The sequence below is a fragment of the Alosa pseudoharengus genome, unplaced genomic scaffold (assembly GCF_046254945.1).
Source record: "Alosa pseudoharengus isolate Yale_2024_CS ecotype anadromous, Long Island Sound unplaced genomic scaffold, YU_APseudo_1.1 YU_APseudo_1.1_scf_7, whole genome shotgun sequence".
NCBI lineage: Eukaryota > Metazoa > Chordata > Actinopteri > Clupeiformes > Clupeidae > Alosa > Alosa pseudoharengus.
In genome coordinates, this window is record NW_027468859.1 from 38,980,348 (window position 1) to 38,988,344 (window position 7,997).

Consider the following 7,997-nt stretch of genomic DNA (forward strand, 5'->3'; position numbering starts at 1 on the left):
GCATCCCCAAAAAAGTGCCAGTAAATGATTATCCTGCCAGTGTCACATCACTATTTTACTCCAGCAGTTTCAGAAAACATTCATCTCTTTTACTGTGTGAAAGTGATAAAAAATGAGAATGATAAACTTGAGCAGGACTTTGTCACTTCGGTATTTTTTTCTTCTTTGCACATAAAAGTGCAAGGGCTAAGTAATTGTGTTTTGCACAGTGTTCTCCCTTGGTAAACGCATCAGCTTAAAGCTTAATTACAAGGGGCCATCTCCATCAGAAAAGGGGGTAATTGAATACAGTGTGGGTCATCACATTTAATAGTATGACTCATCATTAACACTCTGCAACTGCGATCAATATGGCCCAAGTGAAAAGAATACTTGAAGACAAAGCGCGACTGGCAACTAAGTGCTCTCTCAGATGAATGTAAACTATAACTCACACCAGGGAGGGGGGAGGCAGGGCGGGTCCGGGGAACGAGATGGTGTTATGGGGGGAGTGGAGGGGGGTGTTTATCCCTGTCTGAGGCCAGCTCAGATTACTCCTCATCAGCGTCGCTTTACAGCCTCGGCTGAACGGAGGGACTCTCTAACCAGCCGCTCTGGCCGGCGCAAAAACAAACAGCATCTGCTGAGGCAAGCAAGGAGAGGGGGAGAGGGGGCGAGCGAGGGAGCAGGAGAGGGCAGGAGAGAGCAGGCCGGAGAGAGCAGGCCGGATGGAGCGCGGCAGATGAAGTCGGCCATGTCGGCCTGACCTCCTCCGGCCGACGGCCGCGGAGTCAGCCAGATGGACAACAGGCCGCCACTGGGGTGCCTGGCGGTTCGCAGGGCCACGCTGGGATTTCGGGCAGGAGTAAACTCAATTACCCTGAACCCTGCACGCCACTGCCAGCTCGCCAAAACAGCCCTTGCACCAGAAACCCCAATTATGACAAGGAATCATTCAAATGCCCCTTGCTAGAATGACACTTATTTTTTTTCAGAATAGCATGGTAACAGAATATTTTCCAGAATAACATGGTAGAGGAAAACATACATTTTCCCTTCCGTTAAGATCTGCTCTCCATTCAGATTTGGTTCTGAACCAGAATAGCCACTAAGCATTAAGCTTCCGAATCAGTCCAGCCAGAAATCTAGGTCTGCAAGCACATAAACATACATGCACATACACACACACATACACATCTTTTACATTGCCAGCTAGGCTAAGTATTTCATGCTTATTGTTTCTATCCCTGGGCACTACAGCTTGTGAATCTTTAAAATGGTAGCTACAGTGTAACAGTAAAACTTGCTGCACTCCACTTGCCTGCAGGGAGTGCAAACCACTGCCAAAGATTCCGGTTACCATGGTAACGTTCATGGCACCTCCTATAAACCCTGTTAATTGACAGTGTGGCAAATGCCCTCAAAATTGCAGGCACGTTCACCATCACATATGCCATGTCTGTGTAAGACCCAGGGCATATGCCTCCCTGAGATAGCACACTGAATGGGTCCAGTGAGAGGGTCCCCCAAAACCGGCTCGAGATCTCAGCTGACTGACTGGGCATGTCCTGACAAACTCCTTGAGGAGACTGATGGGGATATTGGCATCATCTGAACACTGAATGAAGGGCCACCCAGCTAAACCATACAAACCATAATGACAAAAATATTTTACCTCAATAGCTCTGGAGCCACTTCAACTACGCTACCACTGTAGCTACAGCATGAGATTGTTTACAAACAAATATTTTTACAAATACACAGTGAGGAGTAGATTGCATGTCTAAGCCTTTCCTCCACCAATCTCCAATTGTGGATGCTACAAGGGAAAAGTACACAAAACTATTCCTTCCCCCACACATCACTGCAGTCATTGTTGGGGTCAGGCAACTTTAGTGAACTTAGAGATGGCGATTCTGGATGAAGACTGTTGATATTTGAACAGCCAAAAAAAACTCCCATCCCACCATAGGTTTGTGGGTGCAAATAGTGACACCTGTTTCTGATTGGCTGCAATAGTGTTATGTGAGTGGGTGCACACAGTGTATGGGGCCAGGGCTGTGTAGGGAAACCAGAGTTGTTGTTTTTTTCAGTGCCCACGCTGCAGAACACACTGCTAGGAGATATTTGCTGAAAGTGTATTGGCTTAGAATCGCTCACTATTCCTTAGTTAAATAAGCTGTGTCACAAATCTCGCTTTTGCCTTTGAGATGAATGGCATGAAGTCCAAGTTCATCAGCATTGCGTTGTGTAATTTCTGTGCTCTGGCAGCAGCTAACGCATATGCACGTACTGTAGCTAGCGCATTCTTATGACAGGGAAATGAAAGGAGAGCAGCAGAGTGAAGGAAAGGGTTGGACGTAACTGAGACATGTCTCTGAGCCCACCTCTCCTCGGGGAAGAGGCATGGCTGAACACCTGCAGTCAGTCAGAGTGGACACACTGCAGTTCGTCCTGCTGATTCTGTCAACACAGAGATGGCCACAGGTAGCCTGAAGCACTGTGCTCAGCTGAAGGGAGCGAGCAGATTGGCTTTGATTTTTAGGCACTGATTTCCAATCATGGGGTGGAAGTGCATGACAGAGCGAAGGTGGGGACACCATTAACTGCTGTAATGAAACAATCCAAAAAATAATACAAACACTGAGCTCTACATTAAGGGATATAAATGTGCATAGCAAGCAAGCAAGCAAGTAATCCCGTAAATAGGATCTCAACATAGTACAAAGCTGAGAAATAATTTGTGGAAAATACAAACACCAAATCTTGCCACTTGTTCACAGAACACCAATATGTGTCCTGTGCGGTTAAACCAGTCATTAAGGCAAATAAGTTGCCTGTATTTGCCACTTCATTTATTCCATTGAAATAAATTATGTATGATTCAACTACAACAGTTTTACACAGAGTTTATACTCCCAGTTGTACACTTACAGGACGCTGATATGAAATGGCAGCCCCACAATATACATAAATACAGGTCTCATTTTCAAGAGTAAAGCAGATAGACATAATTGACTAATAGACATAAAAAGTAATTTCTGGGCAAACAAATGTAATTTCTGGAGCACTACTGTCAATTCTCTCCTCTTCCTCTTTCTACGGTATTTCTTTGCAGATTCAAAGTCATTTGGATGTTACACTAACTTGTAATAGGGAGAATGACACACCTTCCCAGCTGTACCCTTCCCAGCCACAGAGAAACTGCCTTGCGACCTTCCTCTCCCTGACCTGGAGAATCACAAATTGCTTTACGGCAATTGTGGAATAGCCTACTATTTGTTTCTAATTCAGTGCAATGAGTGGTATTTATGACAGTAGTGTACAATATAAGTACTCCACAACTGTAGGGGGAGCCCAGTAGCAAAAAATCTGAAACTGCATTGGATAACTTTAGCTGAATAACCTCAGTTAGCTTAGCTATTTGGTTTATGTCGAATGTCAGAAGGCTACACCAGAAAACAGCTTAAAGCACATCCACTTATGGAGTAATAACATTGATTAAGTATAAGTATTAAGTATATATACTCTTTTGATCTCGTGAGGGAAATTTGGTCGCTGCATTTATCCCAATCCTTGAATTAGTGAAACACACTCAGCACACACTGAGGTGAAGCACACACTAATCCCGGTGCAGTGAGCTGCCTGCTACAACAGCGGCGCTCGGGGAGCAGTGAGGAGTTAGATGCCTTGCTCAAGGGCACTTCAGCCGTTCCCACTGGTGGGGGCTCGAACTGGCAACCCTCCGGTTACAGGTCCAGAGTGCTAACCAGTGGGCCACAGCTGATTCTGACAGTGATTCAGTGATCATCAACTAAAATACTGTTAACCTGCATTTTAAATTCTGTTTTGTCATCTGTATGTTATTGTTTTGTGCAAAAGCATGCAAAGATAAAACATTTTCAAACATCAACACTGATTTGAGTATCCAACTTAATCAGTGGTCCAAACATATACCAATGTTTTAAATAGTCTATACATTTACATATGCTTATTTATTGTTATTTTTACCATTTACCATTTACATGTATTCTGACAGTATTGAGATATGGCTAAGTGAGACAAACAAACCAATTATTGGACTAGTCACAAAGACAACATATTTTCACAGAACTATTTTATTTGTATCTTGAGCTGGGTACATGCGAGACCAGAAGATGATTTGTACTTTTGGCCTCTTAACTTTCCTTTTCCTTTCTGCTCCATTTTTAAACCAATTACAGTTTCAAGAAATGTCAACAAATTCATTGTTTCTTCTAAAAGATGAAAGGCACCTTGACTCACCCTCTTTAATGTCTACTAAACTAGGAGGTCATTTTAGATTTATTTGTTCTAGTTAATATTTAATTTAATTTCATATTTGAACTTTAAACTGTAGAGTTAGTCATATTTAATGTGATCTACCTGCTATAAAGCTGCAATACTAATTCAGTACACTATTTGCCATTGAAGTCCTATAGGTAGCTATAGCTTTACATCCTAAAGCTGACTGGTCATTTCTGAAATAAGACTTTATGTGGTCATATTATGATACAAATCTGCATCACTTTAGACAATCGTGTAGACCACTCTATAATTCCTCATATTCAATTCAGGTTTTCCAAAAACAAATCAATTCAACAGAACATACTGTATTGACTCTTCATTATTGCAATTTTGAATATGTCTTCAAACCAGCAGACAATCACCCATCTGTGGCAAAATCTATGCATGAATCTATCAACGCATAAATCACAGCCACAAGAGCCATAACACTAATTCACTGTTGTGTATATTACACACTGGTCTGAGAAGTCTTAAAACATGCTGTCCTTTCAGTGCTGTAAGGTTTAACCTTCTCAAATCATTACGCAGAAGCATAACAGAGCACATTTGATCAGAGTGCAACAGAATGGTGGGCAGAGGCAGAGCAGTGTGTGAATAATGAGCACGGTCACCTTCGCTATATATCTCCAGCCAGAGGAAGATGACTTAGATAGGGTGTCAGCTGAGAGGATTGACAAATTTCTCTTCCACATATTGCAGCAGCCTCAACAAATTACCATGCCTTTTCAATACATGTTAGCCCCCTGAGCTAGCAATTAATCCCCTCCATTGTTACCCAAGTATGTCTGCTTAAATTTAGTACTGCTTGTTATGTCAAAAGTAGGGTGATATGATGACAGTAGAGGATCAGTGTCAAACAAGATTGATTATGGAGCTTAATTTAGCCATGTGCTATACACACGGTGCCTCAGAGCAAAGTTAAACAAGCAGTACATTCCTTCCTATGCATTTTAAACAGTTTAAACAGAGGTCAGATGACAAAATCCCCTTCGTAGATTAAACAATGCTCTAAAAAGTATACATTTCAACTGAAAATCAATTCAAGTGTATTCCGTCTCATCTACTGGTTTGTCTGATGGACAATATCACCCTCATATTAATTTTGAAAAGGTCATATTTATGCTGTCATACACACAATGCAAAAAACTGCTCAGACTTTTCTAGCACCATGCATTTGTTACAGTCCAGACACTATTAATTTGAAAGTGATTCATTTGATGACATTTGGGTTTTTTGGAACAAACTGCACAAGGATTTCACCTGTTCCCATAGCTACTTCACCACATTGTAAAACTGATCAGTGTGTCTGTCTCCTCTATAGCCTCTCTCTCTCTCTCTCTCTCTGAGAGTTTTACAGTCCTTGGCAGTTCTTCAGCCATCCAATCATCACATCAGCCACTGCACAGACATTGTGTGTTTTATTTTGCCTCCCCAAAGGTCAAAGAAGTACCTGTGCTGATTCCATGGGCGTTTAGACCCCACCCAAAACTCTCCAGCCACATGCTGTACCCATTAGGATGACTAAAGCAAGTCCGGCGGGCCTGAGTAATGCCCACTGTTGGCCACCACCGTGTGCTTAATATCTAGCTTTCTACGGCACAGCAGTCTGCTCTTCTGCCTGCCAGCCTGTGTGGTGAGTGAGGGGGCGGGCGATGGCGAGACTGCCTTTATGAGTTTGAGCGTTTACTTATTTAGTGTGTTCTGCCCAGCCTGTGGCAGCTGGAGATGGAACTCTCTGCTGAGATAGCACACAACAGAGGCTGTTTAGCATACCAAACTGGTCGGCAGAGTGAAAATGTCGGGGTCTCCCAGAAGTCCGTTCTGTGGTGTTAAGTGTCCAACAGCGTAGTGCAATGTGTAGATGCATGCTAATCTGACTAAATCCTGCTCTGATCATTAATTCAGCATTGATCTGCGTGCTTTATTTATTCAATTTCCAGTGACTGTTATAAATGGGGTTAGGGACTCACTAATTACAAAAGCCCTATTAGATACTAAATGCAGAGTAATGATGACAGCTGGATCTACACTCCAAATAGCATCTGCAGACAGTAATGAAAGCAAATGATCATGAGGAGAGTATAGAGAGAAAGAGGGAGGCAAGCCAAATAACTCACTTACACACACACGCACACACACACACACACACACACACACACACACACATATAAACAAACAGAGACAATAAAGCAATACACTTGCTCTCTCACACAAAAAAGACAGAATTCTCCTGATGGTTCATTATTGATGATATGTTAATATTATCTGACATTATATTTTAAAATGAAGAGAAGTGTGCATATTTCTTCCCATGCTTTTCTCTTGTTATCAGCTTGGTGGCTTTGGTTTATGCAGAGCGCTTATGAATCTCTATTGTGGATGGATGGTACATCACAATAAAAAAATCCTTCACTTCACTGCAGAGGAATCACACCAAGACAGTATGACACTTCCAACACCACAACACTATTTAGTCCATACAGATGGTTCAGCAAGCTTAAAGAACCCTCAATTCCATTACAGCTCAGTAATCACTCTTTTTTTTGTAAATATACCAGCATAAATGAAAGTGTCCAGCCAACGGTGTATGCTTGGAAAGTCATAAGAGTGATTTGAGAGAAATATGATAGAGAGTTCCTCGGACAAGGACAGTGTTATTTGCCATGGTAACGTTACCCGAGGTTCCCTGGGAAAGTATGTGCCTCGGTGTGCCAAGTGTAGGTTCATGACATGCTTCGCAATCCCTACACTACACAACTTGTCATGATCAGGTTGCTGTGTTCGTTTATTCACAATGGACCAAAGGACATAAACAAACAGAACCCTCCCGCAGCGCACAAGCTAACCACGACAACGACATCATTAGTTTGTAAAGAGAGATAGTTTGCCTCTCGCTCTCAAAGCAAAAAGTACATGGTAGCACAATGCGCTAAGGTGTCAATTTACAAATAAACCTACACGAGATACCTTTGTTAAAGTAAAGACGAGACTGTACCAGGCGGATATCTGACATTGTTTACTAAAGACCATCAAACTGGTTTGTGTGGCTTACCTGCTCAACATCCTCTACGGTTCACAGCTACCCTCTCACCGGTGAAAAGCTCGAGATACGGACAGTGCGCGCTTCCACATAACACTCTTTCCAGGAGGAGCTTTTGTTTTTACTGAGGAGTATTATACACACAGCAATTAGATGTATATCACAGTCTTCCGACGCGAATTTTCTCGAAATATTTAGAAATTCCCACAAAACTCTTTTTTAGTTATTCACGGCGCAAGAGGCATGCACATCAAATATGCCTCTATTCAAATGACATAAACGACATATGCAACGGACGTTTTAGAGTCAGTTAGAGTAGGCGAAGCTCTCGGCTGTCCCGTCCTGGATATCGTTTGCTGGTGCATTTGTCACATTGCTTGCTTCCTATCACCCTGATAGCGAGTGGATGCTTTTGAGCTGCAGAGGCAGTGGTTCTGCCCACCGTTGCCTTTAGCCAGTAGCAGCCGACTTGTGACAAACGACTGATGTTGAGAATTGGGCGTGTTACTTGAGGGAGTTGGGTGGTTGCGCGCAAGACGAGCCGCTGGCCACTTCACACAGTTGCTGGTAGACATAACCAAGGGTAAGTGTGGGAGTCAGTGTAAGCTGTTGGCAATCTTGCACAGTTTCCTTGTTTTCAAATGCCATTAAT

At 42.7% G+C, this 7,997-nt stretch overlaps 1 protein-coding gene across 1 annotated transcript in view; it reads right to left on the reverse strand.

Annotated features, from left to right (window-relative positions):
* The window catches only part of LOC143110275 (heparan sulfate glucosamine 3-O-sulfotransferase 5), a 44,734-nt gene extending 37,032 nt beyond the window's left edge, over positions 1-7,702 (reverse strand). Inside the window, exon 1 of the mRNA XM_076273167.1 lies at positions 7,358-7,702. The gene's annotated coding sequence lies outside the window, so the exon portion shown is untranslated. The remainder of the gene's footprint in view (positions 1-7,357) is intronic.
* Positions 7,703-7,997: the final 295 nt, after the last annotated feature.